This window comes from Podarcis gaigeae (assembly GCF_964106915.1).
Source record: "Podarcis gaigeae genome assembly, chromosome: 4".
Lineage (NCBI taxonomy): Eukaryota > Metazoa > Chordata > Lepidosauria > Squamata > Lacertidae > Podarcis > Podarcis gaigeae.
In genome coordinates, this window is record NC_139677.1 from 42,346,853 (window position 1) to 42,372,842 (window position 25,990).

Below are 25,990 nucleotides of genomic sequence, written 5' to 3' on the forward strand. Positions count from 1 at the left end.
TTTGCTATAAGCTACCCTAGCTTTTGACACCTGAAATGTATGAGATGTAGCTATGCTAAGCAATTGGTGTCTTCTTCATACAACAGGACATCCCCTTCCTTTCCTCTTCACACCCAGCCTACACCATGTCAGCTCCAGAGGGTCCTCTAGACCTTTGAGGGAGATCTTGGATATTGAGCAGTGAGGTGGTATCGGATGAAGCCCACCCTACTCTTCTGATTTTCCGTTGTTTTAACTGATTTTACTACAGTGGTACCTTGGGTTACATATGCTTCAGGTTACAGATGCTTCAGGTTACAGATGCTTCAGGTTACAGACTCCGCTAACCCAGAAATAGTACCTCGGGTTAAGAACTTTGCTTCAGGATGAGAACAGAAATCGCACGGCGGCAGTGCAGCAGCAGCTGGAGGCCCCATTAGCTAAAGTGGTGCTTCAGGTTAAGAACAGTTTCAGGTTAAGAACGGACCTCTGGAAACGAATTAAGTACGTAACCAGAGGTACCACTGTACTGTGTTTTTATTTTGTTTTAGCCCATCCTGGGACCTCATGGTGAAAGGTAGGTATGAAAACCAATAAATAATAATAGTAGTAGTAATTATCTGTCCGACTTGTGTTGACAACAGCATTGCTATATTTAATTTAAAGGAATAGGATGATGATTGGTATGCATGGCCAAGGATTCTGTTCCTCTCCAATCTCCACCCCCCGTGATTCTACTTGTAAGATTGGCATCTGATCAGGAGTGCATTACTGGAACCAGTTTGGATACTGGAGATAATTTTAATGGCTCTGTCAGGTGGCAAAGTACCCACTCTTCATTAAGGAGATGCCTCTAAATATATAGTCTTTCCAAGAAGGAGGAAACCGTTTGGTAATCTGGGCTGAGATTCTCCCCATCTGTAGAATGTGGTAGGAGCAATAGTACTATTGTCCTTTTATGTTGGATGGAGCTACTTTGCATCAGTTTCAGGGACAAAGATTGGGTAGAGGTAAGAGAGAATAGCTTAGAGAGAGCACAGTCAGAATCGGAAGCCACAACACTGGTGACAGTCAAGAAGACAAACAAGAGTTTTGGTGAAACAGGGTGGGGCAGAGGCAACGGAACAAAGGGAGTTAGAACAAAGGGAGAGACAGAACAAGAAGAAAGAATAAATCCAAGGAGAACTGGAACTCCTGTGCAGAGAAGCAGGAGTCCAAGGTGGGAAGGTTCAACATAGCAACCAAGCTGGAGAGTGCTGCTCTGTTGACCAGGCAAGGGTCAAAGGGTCTATGTTATAAGACATATCTTTATACTTGGATTAGCAATCCACAGAAGCCTCATATACACCAATCTGTGATGCCAGGAGTGAGAGTCTGTGGTGGACCCAGAGAGATAGCTGGCTCCTAAATGTGCAGTTCCAGAGGGCTCCCCGTGCCAGCTATGCCATTCCTTGGTTGGTTCTTATAAGAAGTAATACCCCACCCCCTGCACTGCGCCCAATGGAGCAATCTTTGCTTTGCAGGGGTTTTGTTTTCCCCTGGGTATGAGAAATGTTAACCAAATGTTGATCAAATGAAAAAAGAAGGAAAGGAAAGAAAGTAGAGAATGGAGGATGAATATTGAGTTTGATTGCCGAACCTGAGCAATGAATCTCTGGAGCCCTTATTAAGCGTGCCATTTAATAAAGGAGAAAGGCAATAAAAATAAAAAAACTTCCTCTTTTCCAGTCTGTAAACATTTCCTGGAAAAACTACTCTGTGGTTTTGAGAAGGATTCCAGAATCTTGCAATCCCTGTTCTCTTCATTTCCCCATGACTCACTGGATCGTAGGAAAGTCCCCTCTTGTTTCCAAGAAGAATTGTCACTAAATCAAGCAGGGATTTAATGGAAGCCGTACCTTTTCCTTGGTTAGATGATCCTCTTGGAATCATAGCTGGGTTTGGGCTGCTGAAGATTTTATAGGAAAAAATAGTTTCTTGGCTGAAGTGAGGGACAAAGTTCATTGGCATTAATGCAGACATTGAAACCGTTTATATTACTTACTCCACCAAAAACATGTAAACCTGTCTCCCCACCCCCACCCCAAATGATCATTAATATATTACTTATTAGGTTTTAACTTCATGACATAGCAAACTTAGAAAACTTATCCAAATAGCATGCAGGAAATCATTTACAAGATGAACCTGACACTATTTTAAACAGTTTGTTCCAGTAGCGTATTATGAAACCACATCCTATCCCATTTATTGCTATTACAGCTACATAATAAAGTATTGTGGTTATGCAATTAGCAGGGATTGCACACAGATGAAACATTTCTCAGTCAGCCACATCCCCAGCACATTGTGCTGTCATTGACTTGGGAACCGTACACTATGCAAATCCCGGTGCTGTTTATGCATGCGGGCTCTGCTTTTTCTCATCACTCTCTGCAAAGATAGCTATAACAAGCCTGCACTATTCTCTCATGAGGAAAGGCAGTAGCACCATTTGCTCATGTTGCCAACTCATGCAGCCATGTAGAAAAAGCTTCAAAGAACCATAGAACCATAGAATTTCAGAGCTGGAAAGAACCCTGAGGATTTTCTAGGATGAGATAATCCTCAGGATCCCTTCCAACTTTGAAAGCAGCTGTCCCACATGGGGATTGAACCTGCAACCTTGGCATTATCAGCACCATGCTTTAACCAGTTGAGCTATCCAGGCAGGTCTGGGTCTGGTCAATGCTTGGATGGGAAGCTACTTGGGGATGTTACCTATAGTTCTTTGGGCTCAATGGAAGCAAAGCAGGAGATAGATAAATAAAAAGCAAGGACAAAAATCCTTGACTTCCCATGTAGTGCAGTGGTACCTCAGGTTAAGAACTTAATTCGTTCTGGAGGTCTGTTCTTAACCTGAAACAGTTCTTAACCTGAAGCACCACTTTAACTAATGGGGCCTCCTGCTGCCGCCATGCCACCGGAGCACGATTTCTGTTCTCATCCTGAAGCAAAGTTCTTAACCTGAGGTAATATTTCTGGGTTAGCGGAGTCTGTAACCTGAAGCGTATGTAACCTGAAGTGTACCACTGTATTTGCGTTTGATAGGATGGTTTCAACAACTGGTATGTACAGAATCTGGAATGAATTGCAGCAGAGTGTGTCAATCATCTACTGAATATAGTTCCCAACTGGCAATGAGTTAACATAGCAGGCCTCTCAACATAAAGTCTTCAAGAGACACCCAAAGGTTAATAGCAAGAATATATTCTGAATCTCTGCTGGAAGAGTAATCCATAGCACAGAACCAGCTGCATTAAATGCCTGAATTCTGTCCAGTTAAAGGATTCTGCAACAAGGAGAATAACTAACTGTACTTTTCTGGATGCTCTCAGTGGTCAAGCTGGGAAATAATGGCTCAGGCAATTCTTTTCTGGACCCAAGTTGCTCAGGGCTTTGTATATTGATGCAAGAACCTTGAACGTAACCTGGTAATGTATGGGCAGTTGGTGCAGATGTTTTCGCAAATTTGCCACATGCTGTCAGCTGCCTATCACCATCAGCTGTATTCTGCACCTTACAAACTAGTTTCTTATCACCAGAATGGTTGTATATCTTTTTAGGTTTCCCAGAGAGATCACATTGACCTCACAAGTGGGGCAAGCATCACAGCTGAGGGTCTAGACAGCAGCCTGGTATCGTTTCTAAGTAGAGGTTTGCCTTCAAATCCAGCCTTACAATAGCCCTGCATTGTGATATTTCTTTACAACCTGTGGAAGAGGCTTGGGAGGTGCAGAAAAGTTCTTAGAGCCATAAAAGAGTTCCTTATCACAAATCTTATCAGGATGCTTCCTGTTCATGTTAGGATTAGCTGTTTCTCAGTTTTGACAGTGTATTTGACCTTGGGCTCTGAGCCAGTTTAGCTCAGATTACGGTGGTGTTTGCTCAGTTCCTTTTCTTTGAGGATATGATTCAACTTTCATTGCATTGAATAGGAAAACCTCCATTGGCTTAGGCAGGGACAGCAATCCCACATCCCACTCCAACCTGTGATTTGCTCATATGCATGACAGGTGCACTGGAGACCAAAAATAGGCAACATCCCCATGTAAAATCAGGGGGAGGCGGAACCCCTATTAATCTCTCTTGCAAACAATAGTAAAGAGGAAATAGTTCGACATGGACCGCAAGGGACTGAAAGCAGATGAGGAATTCTGTGTCTTCGTTATCTCATCATTGTTCTCCCTCTGGGAACTACTGAATCATTGACTTATGTAACAAATTATTGGCTACTTAACCTTTACAGTTGGAGTTGCCATTATTATCAGTGCTATGGGATTATTCCAGGGGCTACCTTTGGGTGGGAGCAGGCAAAGGAATCATGAATCAATTTGATGAATCAAATTGATCATGAATCAATTTGCCCAGGGTTGTATTCTAAACATGCACACAGCGATTGAGCTGTGCCTTGCTGACCCAGGCAGCTATGAATAGAAATGGTGTGTGTGTGTGTAGGATGGGTCTCTTCTTCAACAAGAAGTTGGAGTCTCATCCCATGCAATTGCCTATTGCTTATCCATTGTCACCAGTCCTGAAGAACAAGGTATTTATATTAATTAGAAGAGGTTCATTGCCTCAGAATGAATACTGTGGGCAGAGGTGGGACTAAACAAACACAATTGTATTGTACTGCCTTCTCCTCTGCTCCCAAAATTTTGTTACAGATTTTTGGGGAAGTGGGAAATATGACAAGAGAGCCATATCCAGTGTTGTCATACTTTTTCTCCTTCCCCTCCCATCCTATTCTGACACACAGTTCGAATGGCAGTTTGCGTCTCGCACAAGTGCTTTGCATAAGCAGAAACACCAGGTACTGTATCCGTAACATCTGGACTTTGCTCTTTAAAATGGTTTCTGAAGTTTGTTCCAAGTACCAGAACTGCACTACTAGAGAAAGTTAAATGCTAAAGCAAACACTGAAAATTGGTGAGGCATTCTGAAAGAGGCCAAATACGACATTGTTACTGATTGGCTGGTAAGGTATTCTGACTCAAGTAGTCTTAATTTCATAATTGCTACCATGGCTCTCCCCACCCTCAACATTCATACCTCCCTCCCTCCCTTTTGTTGGTTATGGCTTTTCATTTTTAAGAAGGATGATATATTACAAACCAATTTGTCTGATCAAATATATAGCTTTGACAATCAGCACTGTGTGAAGTCAGTAGTCTAATCTTATCTGGCGACATCTACTCAGCCTTCCCTCTTTTAGATTAAATGGTTCAGTTGATCTAATATAATAATATATAATCTGTCATTCCAAAAATATTTAAATTCATCTTCCTCTCGAGTGGCCTTATTTATTTATTTGAAATACATACTAGAAGCGTTCTATTGGGAAGAATCTGAAGTGCAATTGTTGGGAACAAAACCATCTATATGAATATGGATCTGCTAAATTCTTTATTTTTGCACTCTTCAGAATATTCCAGCTTAAGCTTCTGCCATAATGTAGACTGGAAAGAGCTTGTTTAATAATGCTAATAAAAAAATTCCAATACGCTATTGTCTGAAGTATCTAGAGTGAGCAGTTCCACTTAGGTTAATCCATGAGATGCGCTTCTCTCTCATGAGACTGTCTTCTCTCTTGGAAGACTTAAGGACACATCACTCACCAGCTTCAGCATGCTTGCAGCAGCTGGAAGAGACTAAATACTAATGTGGATTCTAGCAAGTCATCACCTTTCTTGCTGCCAGCGATAAGGCCCTATAAGCGTTGTATTTCAGAACAAAATTATTCAGACATATGAGAAGGTTTGTCTGGATAATTGTTGCTGTACTGGTGCCAAAGAACAAAAAATGAAATAGACATATTCATAACAGGGCTTGTCTGTGTGCATGCATGTGTCTGTGTGCTACACAGAAGTTGATGTTTTAGGATCCCTTCACACTGGTTGTGTTCACACCAGCAGTGCCTGCTTTTCCCATTAAAGAAGCCTAGACGCTCCTATAATAAATATTCCTGTAGCTGAGCGATTTCCTCATTTGAGCATGACTGGTGTAGGGCCCTCTCCACATCTGCTTCAGGCAGAAAGAATTGTTGCATCCTCTCAAGGAAGTCCAAGTAACTTTGCCCAATATGATATTCTTACCTGGGAGAAAATGGGGAATGCCTTCTCTTACATAAAGCATAACAGGTCAACCCTCAAGAAGTGCCTGTTACAACCCAGCAAGACGAGAGGCAGATGATATGGTCTGAGATGGCCCTGGTGGTCATGTTCTGGAACAGGGAGATGAAGTGATTTGTTTAGGAGCTTCTCCCAAGGGCAGCATCTTGGCTACCACTTGTGGACTCATTACTCAGACTTGGTAATCATACAAGGCTTTATTCCAGATTTCACTACAGTGTCCAAATATATATCAGGTTAGTTCAGAAGTCATAGCAGAGCTCTAAGGTACATGGCTAGGCTAAGACATGGTCCAATACCTGGCATGCCCCCCAGGTTGACCTTTGGAAGAGTGGGGCGGGCACATCCATTCGTGCAGTCATTTCCCTAAGCCTTGGGATCAGGCAAGCAAGCAAGTGAGCACTCCTACAGGTAGGTAGTCTGCTGGGTCTGCTAGCTGTGGCTGCTTCTTGGGTGATGTGGGTGGGCTTACACAACCAGCTTACTGTCCATTCTATACTCAGGGCCTTTCCCAGGAGCAGGAAACACTTCACTGACAGGTGGCAGTGGCAAGTCAGGTTGCTGCTCTACAGTGGCAGGCAGGGGATGCACTGTCAGAGAAGTAGGCCTCTCCCCTGACAACCTGCTCGCCCCTTCCTCAGCATCTAGATCACTAGGCCACAAGGCCCCTCCCCTTTCTTCCTATTCCTCCTCCCGCTTGGACCAGCCCTGCCAAGATGTCTCCATGGGGCTCAGGACAGACAAATTGATCAGACTAAAAAACCAAGCACAGAGCTGCAGTTAAAAAAACCCCTCAGCCAGACCCTATTGGTTCCTCAACTCACCTGATCTAGTTAAGGTGATGAGCTGCCTTCTGTGGGCATTACATGGGTGGGTCTGCAGCACCGCAGACGTCAGGGCAGTCGTTCTCTCAGCCTGAGAATTGTCCCAGTGGCACAGGGGGTAAAAGTGTCCTGGGCTTTGCTGCCAGAATCCCTGGCTCAAGTGTACTGGTGCGTTAAAGCATCTCGCCCTTTGTTTGCTTTTGTTCATGTGAATTCAGCTGGAGGCAGAACATTTTTCATCCATTGTTAATAAATACCTAGTGCCCAGGGATGGGTGTATTACACATGAATTCCCCATCTGATAATGCAGAGGTCCCCCAGCACTATAAATGTTTTCCCTCCCCATGTTATATTTCTGGTTCTTACTGCACCTTTTGATTGAAAATATGCATAATATTTTATCCTCCCCCCCCCCTTAGTTTCTGCCAAACCTTTCCATTTTGTGGTCTCTGAGTTGAAGAATTTTGTGAATCAAATCTACCAAATGATTAGTGAGCTGGTGGGTTTACATTTGACTTTGATTGTTCCTGTTTATTTTAGCTATCTTTTTATTATTGTTTTAGCTATTATCTTGCTGCTGAAAACTTTTTAAAAGGCACAAAAGTCATTATTGGCTTTGGTGGCTGACATTTGCTGCAGAATTCATTGTCATAATAATCAAAGTTTTTTAAAAAGAATGTTTCAAGGTCTTACTACTGTGATAATATTATATAAAACATTTAAGAAATGGCTAGCAATATTTCCAAAGAGAGGATCTCAGTAGGATTTCCATGAGTTAGGGGGTTGAGTCCTCAAGTGACAGTAACTCAAAGAATATGAATCCATTGCTTGACTCTTCATGAATAGACTCACCAGCACCAGAGCTCTCATCTGGAGCTCAGGAGGTATCTTTGCCTTTGGACTAAAAAACAAACTTGGCCTTGATCTCCTCTGAGAATCAGGCTTCAGTATTTAGACTCAAGACCAGAGTTTCCCAAACTTGGGTCTCCAGCTGTTTTTGAACTACAATTCCCATCATCACTGACCACTGGTCCTCCTAGCTAGGCATGATGGAGGTTGTAGTCCAACAGCGGGTGGAGACCCAAGTTTGAGAAACCCTGTTCTAGACTAAACTACAAAGCCTTGGCAGTTACTACAGGCTAGTGCTGCAGCAACTTTTTCTTTCTGCCTCAACTGCAGGATTTCTGGTCATGTTCTTACACTTTAGCCACTGAACTCCGAACCAGCAGCTCTAACACTGTCTGGGGTCTGGAATCAAACTGGCTGTGGAACCATAGTTCTCCATTTCTAACTCCCTGTCTCTTGGGCCATCGCCTTGTCTCAGTAGCAGAGATTATGATGGATAAAGAAATAGGGCTTTGGTTGCCAGGACTAGAAGAAGCAAAATAAGTTATAAGTAAGCCTAGATATGGATGGACCTGAAGAACTGCACAATTTATTCTAGCTGTAGAATCCAATTTTACTTGGGTTTTGAGTTTGGAACAGATTTGTTTGGTTTTTTTAAAACTCAAAAGATTTGTGGGAAACACTTCATTTAAACACTTTATACTGGGGAGGGTAGATGATGGAAACCTTTCAATTCATGCTACAATGGATACTTGCCCTTTGGAAGGTCTGTAAAACATTTTAATGTGGTTCTACTTTGTATCAGTGTATCTGGTTCAAAATTAACAATGGTGGATCAAATTACAGATATTTCAATTCACCCCTCAAACTTTTATGGAGGAGAGCACCCACTTAAAAGGAAAAATAGGCCTTCACTATTTATTGTGGATGCCTTTTATTTGATGCATCTGCAGGTCTAAGGGAGCTGCGTCCTAAGGAACAAAGAATGGGACTGGCAAGAGGAAACTGAACCATCTGCTGTCATCAACATCTGTCTATTCTGGTTGGCAAACTTTTTAGTATGTTTTTTCACTGGAACAGATGACACCCATTTCAAGATGTATGGTATCCTATTAAGGACAAAATGATAACCAGTATGAAAATAGGAACTGCAGTTATTTCAGACTTGTATATTTGAAATGTTGTACCTGTATTGAAATGTTGCACCTGTATTGCAGTTCTCCAACAATAAGGAACTGTAACTTTTTAAAGGAAGTGAGTGAAGAGCAGGAGGGAAAATGTATGCGTCATCCCAGTTGTGTAAATGGCTGCACTGCAGGGCACTGAAGGGTTAATGCAGGAGAGGGCTGGAGCACCCCCTGATCAGAATCATGCCACCTTTTAAATGATTCACATTTCGGTAAGAAGAGAAAGTTGTTACTCTTTGGGCTGGGCAATAGCAGGTATAGTATGATTAGCTGCCAAGTATTCATAAGGACGTGGATAGGATTTTTAATATATTCGTGCATTTGATCATTTAAAATGTGCATATGCCCTTGTACGGATTCTATTTTTTGATGTTGGTTGCTTCTGGCAAAAAAATAATGGTTGACAAGGCTCAGATTGATAAATTTGTCGCCTCCCAATATTCCCTCATCTGTGGCAGCTATTGAGACTATAGATCCATTGTGTGCCTGCACAAATTCTGGCTCTCGTTTACTTTTAGCTTGGTACTGGCAGGTTAATACAAACACTTTGGTGAGTGGAATTGATTAGATTGGCAAATGCAAAGGCACATTCAAATACCATGTTGCACACACTGCAAAATTCAATTTGCTTTATCCTCTGTCCAAAGTTCAACCAAAGTTTTATATCACAAAAGGCAGAGATCTCTGTTTGGGCTGTATGGAGGGACATGAGGAGGAGACAAGTATACAGTTATACTGCTGAGGTGGCCTCTGCGGATGTGATTAGCAGCCTTGTCACTATGAAGAGGAGTGGGGATGTGCTGTGTAGCTCTGTTACTGACTTCACCCACTTCTCACAATCCTCCTTCGGATGGCATCCTTAGGCAGGGGGCCTTTGCATATACATTTATCCTCGTGAAGACTTCCAAAGAATCTGGAATGCTAAACAGTCAGGAGCTCCAGATTCTATGGAAGTCTTTATGTATTCCACTGTACGATTGAATACAGGAACTCAGGATAGCTCAGTCGACAGAGCATGAGAGCCAGTGTAGTGTGGTGTAGTGGTTAAGAGCGGTAGACTCATAATCTGGGGAACCGGGTTCGCTTCCCTGCTCCTCCACATGCAGCTTGCTGTGTGACCTGGGGCTAGTCACACTTCTCTGAAGTCTCTCAGCCCCACTCACCTCACAGAGTGTTTGTGGGGGAGGAAGGGAAAGGAGAATGTGAGCCACTTTGAGACTCCTTCGGGTAGTGATAAAGCGGGATATCAAATCCAAACTCTTCTTCTTCTTCTTCTTCTTAATCTCAAAGTCTGTAGGTTCGAGCCCCATTGCAGGAGGTTGCAGACACCTGCAGTATATATGTGGGTATTGGAGGAAGGGTTGAGTGGCTCAATCACCCAACCAGTTGAGGATGGATGATGGCATGTTGCTCCCATGCATAAGTAATCATACTTGATGGGAACTTTGGGCACCTAGAAGTCTTGTGCCAAGTATAAAAGAAAACATAAAATAAGTCATCAAGGTTTGGAATAATATGAGAATCATAAGTCGTTCCTTCAGAATGCCAAAAAAAACCCCACCCCAACCTGCATTCAAAAGGCAGAGATTAATTTATCTTGCTGGTTTTTTAAAAAGCCGTCAAATGTGAAGTGAAAGTTTAGAGATATATATGTGTGTGTGTGTGTGTAGTGCTGAATTGAGTGAAAACTGATCACTGTTCTCATTGCTTGTTTTCACTGGTGCTGCTTGGAACCCTCCAGGCAGCGGTAAAACTGGCAGAAATTAGGTCAGTTTTAAGTACGCTGTTGCTTGGGAAAGCAGCTGCACAGAGAGAGCACTGGAGTTCTTCATTGTGCAGAAGCACCCACAGGGAAAAGCAGGGGGTGGGGACACTAGGATCCCCAACATTGCAGCAACTACAAGGGTGGGGTAGGCAGATGGAACAAAGGAAGCAAGTGCCCTTCAGAGCTTGCCGTGAGCTAGGAGGCTGGGCCTTGTAGCTGAAGGGAGGTCTCCGGACTTGATAACCCCATACAAACATATGAGTGTTCTTTCTTTCTGCAGGGGGAGGGGGGAAAGGGAGGCTGTGGCTGGTTTATCAGTGGACATTCTTCTCAAGTTCTCACAGGTCTCATAGATGGGGAAGGAGTGGAGAGAAAGAAACCCTTTCTGTTAGACTGGGGGAATACAAAAAAACACCTTGCAGAAGAGAAACGGTAGCTATTCAAAAGCTTCAGACGCTTGGGGTGTCAGGCACAGCGGCGTGCAGATGGATGTAAGCAGATGGACACGCCATCGATGTGTTGGTTGCAGTAGCCATTGTGAGGGAAGCAAATGGATTTGCTTTGTTATTCAGTGCAGTTAGTGTGAGAACAGGCACTATATACATCTTCAAGAGGTGCGCTTGGAGAGGATGGGAGGTGAAGGTCAGGAAATGGCCAGCACACTCGTAATTTGGTGTTCTCTGGCATCACTAATTAGCAACGTGCCAACATGTGCACCCAGAAAGAAGCCAAACAAGCCATCTTCAACAGGCAGCATTCAGTTCATTATGTGGCAGTTTTGTTTGGGTTTATTTATTAACAGCTTCTTGTCTTTGGCCTATGTCTGGGTTTACGATGTGGTGGCTCTAAGTGAGTTTTTCTGCCCAGCCTGTCCCACCAGCTGCCAGCCTGAAATGAGGTTACATCCGAGTCGCTGCCCCCCAAAAGGATGACAAGTCGAGTGGTGTGTGTAACAGAATGGTACAATGCTAGCCCTCCATTGATCCTGCCAGCGTGGGTCTGGATTTGAGCCAGAGCTGCATGCGAAGAAACAAGCACTGCCATTGTCTGTTTACTAGCTGAGAGAAAAGAAGAAGAGAAAGCAACCTGTAAAAAAAAAAAAAATGGGTCCTGCTGCCAGCGGGAGTCCTACCAGCTCACATTTGCCTGTTGGTATTTGCTGTGGGCTTTTAGGAAGACACATTTGGTGGGAAGTCATGGAGAAAGCCAACTTCAAGAAGCTACAGATAGGTAGCCGTGTTGGTCTGTCATAGTCAAAACAAAAAAAATTCCTTCCAGTAACACCTTAAAGATCAACTAAGTCAGTTCTTGGTATGAGCTTTCGTGTGCATGCACACTTAAGAAGCTAGTGCAGGAAGAATAGCCCTCTGGGAGGCTTGTGCAACCTTAACAGTGTACATGGGGTTATGTGAAGGCACCCCTCATCTCAAAAGCTCTTTGCATGTAGAAGGCTAACGCCATATTTTTATCCCACCCCCACCCCCACCCCCAATTTCCAGTGTTTTCAGTGTTGTCTTTAATAGAGTTACTTATTTAACTGCTTTAAAGAAATTTTTATATTGATTCTGTGTGTTTTAGCTGTATTGGTTTTAATTCATGCTGTGAGCCGCCTTGGCCCCTTGTACTGGGAGAAAGGAGGGATATAAATAAAACGAACAAATCAATAACAGGTTAATGAATATCAGGGAGAAGACTGAACTTATACAGTACGTCTTCCAGCATGCCAACTTTTCCATGTGCAGGCCATTCCTCCTCTGTGTTCTGAGTTGATAAAATAGGCTATTACCTCAGGTGAATTATGAGGTGATAAAGCAGTCCATTCCCTCAGGTAAGTTCTGAAGTGAAGTAACTCCTGAACTTTTTTGGGGGGGAGGGGAATCAGTTGGCTGATAAATTAGGGAAACCATTTTAATATATAAAAAATTAATTCATTTGATAGTTCAATTAAACATTGGAATAGTAATAAGGGAATGGTGTCTGGGAAGAATGGGGAACAACCTCCTTGCTTGATGGATCTCTTTACCATGCACAAAACAGGTTTGTTTTTTCCACTGAGTGAGTAGCCACTCATGTTCCAAGATACCTTTGGAGTCCAAGGTCAGCATTACCTCATGATGACTCAGTTGAAAAAGGCTAAGGTACGGTAATGTGATTCAGTTCCTTCAAGTTTGTTCATAGCACTTTTAATTTGGCAAACGTATTTGGGTTTTGCATACAAAGGCTACACAATCTAAGCCATAGCTGGTTACGTATAATTATTGGCACAGGCTGGGGGAGCTATTTCATTTCTTGAGTGTTATAAAGAAGGTAAAAGATAAAGGTCACTCCATCTGGGAAATTACTAGGGTGAATTAAAGGACATAAAGTTTGCTGGGAATGAGAAGAACATTCAAGAGTGTTTTAGAAAGGTGTAACATGTTCCTATGTTCTATATTCTGTCCAGAAGGACTAATAGAGTGTGTGCATACTTCATACTGGCATGCCAACATAATAAAATTAAAGGAAATGGTTTGTTTGTTTTTTAAGCCAAGATGTTTAGTGAGGTTTCTTTTCCTTTTTTACAGACAGGTTTCAGAAGCAGGCGTATTTTTATCTGGGCCAGTAGTTTTTCTGGCTCAATGATTGAGATGACGAGTGTTAGGCGTGGCTGAGAAATTAGACTGAAGATTATCTGTAATATACTTCATGCATGTATACTGTATATCAAAACTTTCAAATCTGTGGTAAACACAGAAAGGAAATTATCCCTGTGTTCCTGGCCATATGTCTCTCTATAATGTGCATATTTATATGCAACAAGGTTTTGTCTCCTGATCTGGTTGGCTTGAGATTCACCTAATTTATTACACAGTTCAGAAAACAGTTTGAAAAACACTTGTCCCAAGAGATGTTATTAGCCTCTGCAGATAAATAAGTCTCTGCAGGTTGAGAAATGGGCCTCCCAAATGGTTCTTCAAATCAGCCCTCTATTCACATCCATTCAAATGAACTCTTGACATTTTATAATTTGTAAATAATTCAAAATCATTCATAGTTCAATGCTTTTTAACATAAACCAAAATCAAATGAAAGTAATTTTCTTAAGATTGCCAAAATATCCCATAATTGCAAGTCAGTCTGTAGCTAAATGGCTACTAATGAGCTGTAGCTGTGGCAGTAACAAATATAGACAGAAAATCCATACAGATAATTAAGAAATTATCCATGTGGGAAAAAGCTCGACTATCTGCCATCTCTGCTGTGAAAGCCAAAACATGTTACTGCTGTTTCCTCCTCATAGCTCTATCCCTTGCCCCGGTGCCAACTCCTTGAACTTGGACTTGCTTTGAAAATGGTGCTCTATTATGGTACATAGTGCAGTATTTGAAAAACTAGTGTGAAATGCTGCTCCAGGGACAAGGTGTGGTAGCTATCAACTAATTTTGTCAAGTATTTTTAGCATCTCTGCCAGTTTTATTCAATGTGGTGTTAGATTAAAACTCCCATCAGCCTTAGTTATTGGTCATGCTTGTTGGGGCTCATAAGTGTTGTGGTCCAAAACATTTGGAATGCCCCAGATTGGTGTTACCTTGGTGTTTCCCCTATAACTAACTTGCTTGATTATTTACAACCCAGCAGTCTTAATACACAAAGCTGCGTAGATAACGTACAAGGAATGGGAGACATGGGGAAATTGGAGGGATTACACAGTACTGGTTGCACTGCCTCTGAATGATTAGGTGCCCATAGTCACAGAAGCATTCCATTACTTCCTGGAAGTTGTCACTGAACTGCAGAGCTCAGATTGTGAAATTAAAATATCCTGGGGTTCCAACCTTTGTGCCAGTACAGTGGTTAAGAACTTAATTCGTTCTGGAGGTCTGTTCTTAACCTGAAGCACCACTTTAGCTAATGGGGCCTCCCATTGCTGCCACACCGCCTGATTTCTGTTCTCATCCTGAAGCAAAGTTCTTAACCTGAGGTAATATTTCTGGGTTAGTGGAGTCTGTAACCTGAAGCGTCTGTAACCTGAAGTGTCTGTAAGCTGAGATACCACTGTAACTGACTCAGTTGCTTCAACTGCTAATCCTGCATAGTTTGGGTCACTGTAGTTATTCAGCAAGAACTGGGAATGACTAATCTTTTAGCTTAAAGTCAAAGAAAAAAACCCACATTATGACTACACTAATCTATTGCTCTTTTAGGTACCTCAAGATCCTTGTTGGTTTTGCTGCAATGTGTTAACATGGCTAACACTGTGGAATCACGGCTAAAATGTGTGGTCTGAAAGAATCTGTCTCTTTCTAGTTCGTGTCCCTTTTGCCTGTGTCCACTCATAAATTGGTCCTGTTTCCACATTGATCAGCAATTAAATAAAAACACTAAAAAAAATTGCCTAAGAATTCACTGCTAGAAACATGTTCAAATGTGTAACCTTAAAATATTTTCCCTCAAAATGTTATCTCAAAAACATTGTTTTTCAGAGTATGCATGCATTTTTAAAATGTATGTTGATGCATTTTTGAGCCAAGAACTAAATCAGAAGATTCGGGAAGTGCAAAAGTCAGAAAAATAAGCAAACTGTGACCTCCAGATTAGTCCAGGACATGCAAATCAGCTCAGATCATATTGGAATTTCAAATTCTGCAAGCATGGAGTCCTTCTCTTCCCTTGCCCCCCTCCCCGCATTAGGGGAGATGAGGGGGGCTTAAGCATCCCTCTCCTATTTTCTTTGAAAATTGCCCCTTCACAAAGCTTTTATTTACATCATGGAGCCCCCTCTGGGATTTAAATACACATGTTTCTATGTGTGAAACAGGAAGCTCTGACAGAGCAGCTGGCTCAGCTGTAATAGTTGCAATGTGGCCAATGAAACAAACTGGAGTTGGGCTCACTTTCATACCTATTTGTGTGGCATTCAGTACATTTCACTTTAAGCAGTGTTCTGATAGTGGCAACCTGGGCAAATGCACTCATCAAGCTGGGATGAGCTCTGTCATCCCAGGATTTTGTCTGTACTTTGTCCTTCCTCATTTTTAGTCACCAGGAAATCATCCTCACATTGTAAATCTGGGGCTGGCTTGTTGACACATTGTAAGACTCTGTGTCTTGAGGCTCCAGTCACCATGTTGGCTAAATGGATTACCCTCCATCATCACAGGGATGCATTATTCATTAGAGGGAGAAGTCCTCAAAACTGCTTTATGATTAATGGGCTGTAATAGAAAGAGTTCCTCCAGATGTCACAGAGACTTCGCAAATCTGTCTTAATCTCTGCAGCACACAGGCACATACACACACTTCTCCCCGCTGTCTCCATAAGCAAACCACCTAAGGGTTGAGTACATTTGACCTAATTCTCCTTTTGCCTATGCTATGTCTATATCAACCGCTTTCCATTGGCATCACTGGCCAGAAGCCTGATCTAGGATGACCTAAATGTCTCGAGAATTAAGTTCTCAGGCGTGGAGATATCAACAAATTCTAGAGACATCAACACAGAGTGGCACATCTAATAAAAACAGAATGAAAGAATAACCAAGATGAAAATGGAACGTATTTCTTCCAAACTCTCTAAGGAATTACCAATTTAGTTATAGGTTTGGTATTCTCACTGACTTTCCACAGGCTGGCTTTTCAACATTATGAGCTGCTGGTAGTAGATTTTTTCTAACAATGCCCAAGATAGGCTTGGTGGTAGCTTCATTTGTTTTGAAATGTGTCAGGCTTTTTTTTAAATAAAAGTTATTTAAGCCTATCGTTTGTATTTTAAGATGTATAAGTGAAATATAAATAATGTGTTCTCCCTGATTGCTGCAGCACTCAAATAAGGGCATATGATAGATGTGTTGTACTGACTTAAATACTGGATGGGATTCACCTAACAGACACTGTCAACAGAAGCCCGGTATAACTGGGCTTTCTCCCCTCTCTTCCCCCTGTACCCCCCCCAAAAAAATTAGCTATTGGGGTCAGAAAAATGCCCAGAACAGTGGGTATGGGGAGATCATTCCATCTGGCATCAGGGCTCTCTTTACCTGGGGGTGCAAGGGGTGTGGTGCACCTGGGCGCCGCACTCTGGGGGGGGGGCGCCAAATGCACACTGGTCCCTCTCGATTGGCGGCAGTGAAAAGCAATGGGGCTGAAGTCCCCGCCCCCTCATCCGTTGCTCTGTTACTCCGTAGTGTCGAACAAAAACAGTTTTTTTTGCTGCGTCGTTGTTACAGGTTGAGTTTGCCCCCTAAACAACTTCAGCTTCCCCCCTCCCCAAAAAAGCCCTCCCCCCAAAGGGGCGCTGGGCAGATATTTGCACCCCGGCGGCACATATGCTAAAGATGGCCCTGTCTGGCAAGCTGATATGCTTGCACAGATGGAATATTTGTAATAGCACAACATTGCCTTCCACCCCAGGTTCAGCTACAAATCGCACTTTGTAGCTTGGTAAGATCACATTCTCAGCCTTGACTGTTTCATGGGGTAGCTATGAGGCTGCAGTGCTATTCTTCTGTGCTGTTTTGAAGACGGGTGTAATATAAATGCATATATGACAAGAATGGGGAATGACTTTGAGTCGGAGGTCCGCTTTCCTTTATGGGCAACCTTTCAGGAGCCACAAGCTACTGCTGGATGGGGCCAGAGGCAGAAGTGGGGAGATCAAACAATGTAAAGTTTGCCTTTGTACACGCACCCCTCTCTGTCTTCCATCCAGAAAAGGAAGAGGCATGATCACAGTTCACGGTCACATTTTAGCGTATGAAACAGGGCCAGTAGGAGGTATGGCTGGGGAGGGAGTTTGTTCTGGAGAGAGGGCCGGGTAGAAAGGCTTTGAGAGTCACATTTGGGCTGGAGATTCCCCACCTCTAATGTATAACATGAAACAGACCAAAGCCTACAAAATTACAGTCTTTGAACCTTCGGTCTTGCATACTACACAGCTTAGAATTACGTTTGATGACAATAATAATAAAATGATAACAAGCACCTTGGTGCTCCCGTCCTCTGCATATGTGTGATAAGTGCATAAGTGGGACTTATCTCTGAGTAAACATCCATAGGTTCAGTCTTTACAGTGCTAAATAAACATTAATTGGTTTCTCCACAGGACTCCTCCGTTGCAAGTGAAATAGTGTTAATATAACTATGCCATTTAGAAGATAGCCTGGTTTTAAAATCCACTTTAGCCACATAGAAATCTATAATGTCTGGCCTTCAGAGAGGAGGTATTCCATTTAGACAGAAAGCTAGTCATTTCTAGCCTGAAACTTAAGAGTGCTTTCTGTCTTGCGGTTCCATTTCCCAAGAAGTATAGTAAACAAAGTTTCCGTTGAAGTGTGTCACCCTCCCAATTTCTACTCTTGCCGTTTCCCTCTCATTTCATGCTGCCTTCGTGACAGAAATCTCATATTGTTTCAGATTTAGCTTATTTATGTTCCCTTTTACTCAGCCATGTGCTAGACAAGTTGCCAGCTTCTTCTGAAACCACAAGAAGGATTCAAAGCAGCTGTGTGTTTTCTTTGGAAAAGGGGATGGGGATGAGAGAGGATTGAGGGGAAGAGAAGCTGGGATAGGGGTACGCCAACATCCTCCAGCTGTTCCAACAACTCTATAGCTCCCACCAGCCCAGCCAGCATGACCAGAGGTCAGGACTGTTGGGAGTTTTAGTCTGACACCATCTGGAGGGCACCATATTGGTAACCCTGAGATAGTAAAGTGGCACCAATCAAGACTGCCATATTCTGCGCTGCTTTATTGTTTTTCAATTGTTCTATTGCGGAATGGTCTGGTAATGTGATGGATATGCCATTTTGCATGGCATACAAAGGCAGGAGGTAAATTGGGATGGGGTTGAATATAAATGCATGATTTCACTTTTAGGTTTTTCCCAGTTGAGAATGAACAATGAGTGTAATCTCTTGAATATATAAAACTTGAATTGTCTTTCACAAAACATCTTCTTTGTGTAAAATACAATAATAAGATAGTTTTACATACACGAGTGCACACGCACCCCAAGCATGGTGCTGTATTGGTGTCACTGGAGAATATGATATTCCCTATGTTGACTGGCCTCCCCTCATCTCTCTCCATCCAAGAACTGATCTGACAGGTTTTGTATGAATCAATGACAGTGTGAAAACCCTTTTCTTTAATTAGAAAACAGTTTGGCAAAGTTGCAAAATGAAACATTAAAAAATCATGAAGACCCACAGCTGCTGCTTCCCCCTTTCCCAAATCGTAAGATTAAAAAATGTTGAGTTCTGCTTATTTATCTGGTTTTCGATCCTTCAGGCTACAGCTGGCCCATGTAGATTACAATGTGGCTAAAGTGGATTTGAAAACTAGGTTAACTTCTTAGTAACATGATTATATTAATATTACTTGACTTGAATCATACGGGAGCATTGTAGAAAACAGTTAAAGTTTATACGGCCCTGCAAAAAAAATTAAGGTTGCTGGTTACTGTTCATTATTATTGTCATTATCATTATTCAAAGTATAATTTATAGTTACTTGTTCTATGAGAATGTAAAGAAATCCCAAAGAACAAACTGTTCTAACAGAATATTATGTTAATCATTGCAACAAAGCTGCTCTGAAAGTAAGGAAGTATGTGTTGTGCAGAGCTATAAATTGGGATTCCTAATACTGAATATGTATGTGTTACCAATAACTTTGGTCAAGAAGATTTTTAAAGTAATTTTTAAATTTAATCCTAAGTGGCTGTGCAAGGGGGTCTTAAACTTGGCCTCCGAAAGCTAGACCAAGGCATACAATTATTTCCACGTCATGGTAGTTTGTCCAAGGAGCTAGCAGCTAGCTGCCTCTCTATTGCATTTTGGCACTGCGAATATGGATGACTGGAGAGAGGAACTGGAATTACCAGATCTACATGGGCCAAACAACATGAGGAACCAACAGAGGCCTGCATGGTTCAAAAATCCTCTTGGGTTCTTACTGAAAGCAACATGCTACTTAGGTGAAGACCAAGCTGATCTCAGGCCTCATTCAGACATGGTGCTCATACTCCAACAAACACTGGTTTGTTGAAGCCCTAGTGAATAATGACCACCCCTGCCTCTTATGGACCCAGTCTGAAAAGAGGTTACTTGGTTAGTTTAAAACTTATTTACAGCTGTGATTTCTACTTATGGCTTGAAGGCAGTACTTAAGCTATAATTTCCTGGTTCAGATGTTATGGGAAACTTGCAGTTTAACAAACAAGGAGGTTTTCTCTCAATCTGGGCGCATGAGAGGAAGACAGGTAGTCCGAGACCAGTTTAATGTTGTTGCTTCAGCAGACTGTGGAGGAGAAAGCAGTTGAAATTATCACTTCTCCATGCTATAACTAGCCTGAGTTTGTTAGAATGACAGCATTACAGGCCTGACTTGACTGCCTACATACCCAATTAGCAAGGTTGCGGTTTCCCTGGCCAGTGTCTGTGTCTCCTTCAGACCTTTGGTTCTGAAAGCGTGCTTATAATTCTTTGTGGCATTGACTAAATGAGCCATTGAAATGATTTTGTGACCAACGGACATTGGTATTTGAAAAGGGAACAGTCAACTTTGGCCCTCTTTAGTACACTTCAACATTGTTAAGGAATGAGCGCTGCACCCATGGAAACATTTGTGTCTTGGAATGGAAAGCTGTACTTTTATTATGCATCTTTTATGGGAGTTTCAGACAGAAAGGTGGAAGCACAAAGGAAAACTATCAAACTACTCACTTTTCAACAGATCTTTAAATTAGACTCCAAGATTTAGAACGTAAGCTGTGCTATAAATGCTACATGTGCCATAAGGCTGTTAATTTTCTTGTGAGAACTTATTAGAGTCAAGAGTCATTACATCATTCTGTTTTGAAAACCTCAAAGTGCCTAATTCAAGAAAATTAAAAGATTCCTATGTGGAATTAGAAGATTGCTCATTATTTTTGGTCTAGGCTTCTTCCTTCCCATTTTTACAGTAATAATTAAAGTTATTATTTCTGAGCTACGAGGAAGTGAAACCGGTACTGTATCCTTATCCCAGGAGCAACTCTTCTTCATGGCTCTAACCAGCCTGAACCAGGTGCCTTGTAGAAAGTGTTCCAGCCTCTCCCTTGTGGGGACTTTAGGAGGGGGAGAGGAAATGTATTTTTGCTATCCCCCTCCCCTCCACAGGCCCTTGTTTTGGGGTGATCCTGTTTCACTTCTCAAAAAACCATGAGATTGCACCATCTTGCCAAAGGCACCCAAACCTGTCCATCTTTTGTTTCTCCCTGCTTCCCCAGGTTTCCCTTGTTTTGTGTCTCTGTGTGGGTCATTCTGCCCAGTGTGTGCCCTCATTTGTCCTTTTAGAAACAATTTGGAGGGGGTGCATTTGCACAAAAGCAACATTATTCACCAGAGCACATGAGCATCACGTTCTGTATTTTCACATGGCTTCTTTGCCAAGAAAGATACACTAATGCAACAGCGTGGTAACTTATGTTCTAAAAGGTGGACCGTAAAACTGTGTGAAAAGTGATTGTCCTTTTAATTAATTTTTGTGCCTCTTGAAAGTGAACACATAGCCATTTTGATTAGGATTGACATGACTTGGGATATTTCCTTATATCTCCTTGCTCAGCGAGTTCACCTGATTCTTTTGTAAATAACATAAAATATTTTGGTTTAGACAAAGCCGTGGTGCTCTGAGACCACTGAAGGTTGTTTTAAATGGGCACTGCTTGCAGGACAAACAGTTATCAAAAACACTGAGTACAGAACTGGATGTGATGCCAACTCTACCTTCCAGTTCCCGTTTTCTCCCAATGGCAATTAATTCCTTGTGTGTCGGCAAGATGCAGTTGTGTGCTGTAGTGCACACAATTCAGCAGCAACCAGAAATGTGGAAGTTGGGGAAAGACCCACATGTCCCATGTCCCATGCAGTAGGGCAGAACCACCCTCCCAATTCTGGCATTGCTGCAGCTCACCTGGATGGTGTTGGTTCAGGGCAGGGAGGTTGAGGCTACATGAATGCAGTGCTGGAGCATATCTGGCATTCTCGCCAGTGTGTCTGCACAGCCCTGCCCTGCCCCTCCCCAGCCCCTAGCTGGGATGCTTTAGCAACATTGGCGTCAGGAAGGGCAGGTCTGTGGCTCTGTCCCACCCCACAGGCTGTTGCTTATCACAGTGTCACGCAAGATGTCCAACAAGCCAAGCATTATGGGGGCCTGGCTCTGGTGTTTCTCCTTTTGGCTGCCTCTGATGTGATGTCCGTTTCCACCCTGAAACAAGTTTCTACTCACACTTGAAAGCAGAATTTTGCAGAGAGACTTTTCTCCCCACCCTCCAAGTAATTTTTCAGTTAGCTCTCAAGATGTCTCAGTTGCATTAAAAATTACTAGTCTACAGGGGTAGCTCATTTGTGGGTGTTTATCCATAAATTATGTTTGGTTATATTGGAGACAGGTTTCTTAGCTACTTACAGCTAGGCGTGGAAGGATCTGTCCATTTCAGTTCTCTTAGTTTCTCATTTTTCCAGTGTTAAATTCTGTTCACATTTTTGCAGCAATTGCTTAATTTGTGGGATTTTTTAAAAAAAAAACAACCTTATGAAAATTATTCAGCATTTTTGTGTGAATTTCTCCTAATACAGTTTTGTATGCAGTTTTGACTTATGTGCACATTTTCACAAGCAATTTCTCCCAACACAGTGCATTTTTGTACGTTAATTTAACGAATGAATTGGTTTTTTATGCACGCTTTCTCCCTAGTATATGCAGTTTTCATGCATATGGAGAACTGTATGGCAAAATTTGGATTAGTGGAAATTTCAAAGGGTTCTTGTGTTTCATTCAGTTCTCATATTATTTTGGAAAATGTGAACTTGATAGATTTGCTTTTAAATGTGAACTGTATCGTATTTATCCCCCATCCCTAGCTATAGCGCAAAGAAATAGTCTTAAAAGCAGAAGTAAAAAATAAAACCATGTAATCTGAATCAACAAGTCATGAATCAAATACTGTAATGTGTAAATGGTAACAAATCTGTAGACAATGATAGAAAAACCATCTGATACAAAAAGTCGTTTGAAATTGCTGGCAAATGGATGCAGCGAATAGAAGGTCAGGTGAGGTTAGCAGCTTCTGGAGTTAGTTATCCTTGTGAGTTTTCGTTGCAAGAAGTTAGGATGGAACAGAACTTCATTTGACCGGGATTTCCAGTCATCAGGACACATTATTGGGCGGGTTGTAGTGAGGCTTCCTTGTTTGGCTGGCCTTCTTTCAGATAGATGACTGGAATGACATACTGCAAAGTGACAGCTGGAGGACATGCAGGCAAGAAGCTCCCTGGAGTGCAGCTGCTCCACTGGAGCAGCTAAGGTAAAACCTGGAATCTGCTCACATGCCACTGGCTCTTCCAGTTGCAGTGGAGAGGAATTAACACTTGGATGCCGCCAATTCAGCTCCTAAAGGGCTCTGTGGCATGGCATTTCGCATTGCTAGCTTCGAGAAAACCACCTTTCTTTTCCACACCACCTTTGCCTTCCTTGCCCCTGCACTCCAAGCAAATCCAGAGGTTTAAACCAGTTTGAAACCTTTTGAAATATTTTCCCCAGAAGCATAGAACTGTACTGATGCTGCTGTACACACTGCAGAGATCCTGGGCATTGAAAATGTTGTTACCAAATGAAGAGCGCAGGTCATAATCTTTCCTCTTTTGCTGTCAAAGTTTCAGTGAGTAGGAAGCAGAAGACTTACCGGTACCTGTTTATTTGCTTCCTTTGTAGTGTTTGTATTGCCCCATAATCAAGAGTTACCTGGGTGTCTCTCGGGGTTTTTCCATGTGTGTTCTCACAACAGTCACTCCTATGATGGGAGGTATATCCTGCTGCAACTCCTCTGCTTGTACAGTGGTACCTTGGGTTAAGAACTTAATTCGTTCTGGAAGTCCGTTGTTAACCTGAAACTGTTCTTAAGCTGAGGTACCACTTTAGCTAATGGGGCCTCCCGCTGCCGCCGCATGATTTCTGTTCTCATCCTGAAGCAAAGTTCTTAACCCAAGGTACTGTTTCTGGGTTTGCGGAGTCTGTAACCTGAAGCATCTGTAACCTGAAGCATCTGTAACCTGAGGTACCACTGCAATTGGTGTCCTTGCCTGGCTGGGGCTGGAGGAGGTTAGAATGCAGCAACACATAGAGGACTCCAGTTTGGCTATCCCTTGTGGACATGAAGGCTTGGGAGAAATGGCATGTCATTTTAGTAGACTGTAGTAGAGTTATATTATGAAGGTTCTGAGCCCTCTAGTGGAGATTTCTGCATTCCACTCAGGGAGTTTGCTGATTTCAGTCATCGCCCCAGCGCATCCATAATAACAAGGCTTTGCTTCATTGTGGACCCCAGTTTGCCCATCTGGTTTATTTCGGTGGGTTTTTGTCTTTGCTTTTAATCTTTCTTTAGCAGCACCAAAGCAAGAGCTACAAATAGATACAACACACACAGAGACTCAGCATAACTTTAAATCACGGTAAACAAAGGAAATGGTCCTATAATAACAGTGCGGTTCGCATGTCACAGTAAGTCACAGTAAGTTGCATTTGCCTTAGTCAAATTTGCTGGCTATAGGTGGAGCCTCCCTGTATGCTCACATGTATGCACACCCAGGCATGCAGTCCCCTCAGCTTATCAGTGCATTGCCCCCTTCCCAGATGATCGATCTGATTATGAGGGTTCAGGGTGAAAACACAATTTGCATCCTGATCAAAGTGCTAGGCTGGAAGAGCGGTTTAAGTTTCTTCTGCCTACTCCAGTTTACTCAGAGGTTTGTTTTTGCCAAGGTTGGCTTTGGAACAAATCAAAATGTGATTTTTGGCTTGGATGAAACACTAAGCCAGAGACGATGGTTTGTTACTTTTATCTGCAAGGGGAGAAGCAAAGCAGAAACCCATCTCCATGTTCTGTAGACCATTAACTATGAGTTTTTTTGGGTTGAGGTTTTTTTTTTAAAAAAACATTTCTAATCCACCTTTCTTCTACCATAGAACTGAAGAGGCAGTGTGAATGTTGGTCACCTATCCAGGCATTAACCACACATGCTAAGTTTCAGTGGTCGCCTTTAAACTACACCTTGAGTTTACTGTGATATTCAAAGTGACACCCTGTTAATATAAATCACCCAGTCATTGCACTTTCACGAATTCACATATAAAAGGCTTAGTCGTAGAGCTAGACCCTAACACCTTTGGAACCATTTTCACTGGGGCCAATGAAATGTTCTAGAAAGATTCGTTGCTCTTAGAGGAGTCATAAGCCATTGTAGATTTACTGGTAACTCTTTTATAATATTTTCCAAGCAGCTGAACAGCACATTTAGCAGGTGAAGGCACTTCCCCCTTCTTCTAGATATGACATAACTGTGACAACTTTCCAGAATAACAATCAGTGCAGAGCTAGGTAGCTTGTCTTTTATATGGGTTTTCATTATGGAAAGACATCATAGATATTTTGGAACAGAATTTTTAGAATGCACCTTTGCCCCGGGGTTTGACATTTCTGTATCCTGTTGTGCTCTTATATGTGCTGTAAATATCTGAAAATGAGGAAGAAAAGCAAGTTGATTTGCTTATTCAGCTGCAGAAGCTTATATATTTCATCTCTTTTAATTGACTGGCCAGATTACGTACACTCAGTAGAGCTACCTTGTTCCAAATGTATCACGAGTTAGCCCCTAAACTAAGGCTGTGTATACATTTCATCTTCAAATGCAGCTAGTTTGATATTTTCCTCTGTTTGGATTGGTGTAGGGAAAAGTGCCTCAAAATGCAGTATTAAGAAGCAATAGGATTAATATAGATTGTGGCAAAAGTTCTGTGTACACTGCTTCCCAAACCAGCAGTGGGAGCGACACTGGATGCAGAGTAAATGGGAGTGTGTGTTCAGCTTGAACTTGCTCCATAAAATTAGGCTGATTTACTTGTCTGACCATGGTTGCAAACAGGTTAACTGACCAGCGGTCTCCTATACATTACCTCTAGAGCTAGAGAAAATTAAAAGGGTGGCTGTTTCTAAATATTATTTGTGGTTGACAAGGGAGAAGAAAGGCATAGAAACTGCCATATGTGAAAAGAAATATTTCAAACTGCAATGTTCTTTGGATTTCTTTGGATATATATAATATTATACATTGCATGCCACATTTCTCCTCCCAATCTTTAAAATAGCCCTGGTGACAAATTACATTGGAGCCCTGAAATCGACTTCTCACCAAATGGACA

General features: G+C 42.2%; 1 protein-coding gene and 1 long non-coding RNA gene across 3 annotated transcripts in view; one reads left to right on the plus strand and one right to left on the minus strand.

Annotated features, from left to right (window-relative positions):
• NHS (NHS actin remodeling regulator) overlaps window positions 1-25,990 on the plus strand; it is a 239,617-nt gene that overhangs the window by 58,869 nt on the left and 154,758 nt on the right. The gene's annotated exons all lie outside the window — the stretch shown is intronic.
• On the minus strand, window positions 1,643-7,208 carry LOC310842562. The gene is made up of 3 exons (XR_014563214.1): window positions 6,974-7,208; window positions 6,114-6,241; window positions 1,643-1,927 (listed from the first exon to the last, which is right to left on the minus strand). It is a non-coding gene; the product is annotated as an uncharacterized lncRNA (long non-coding RNA).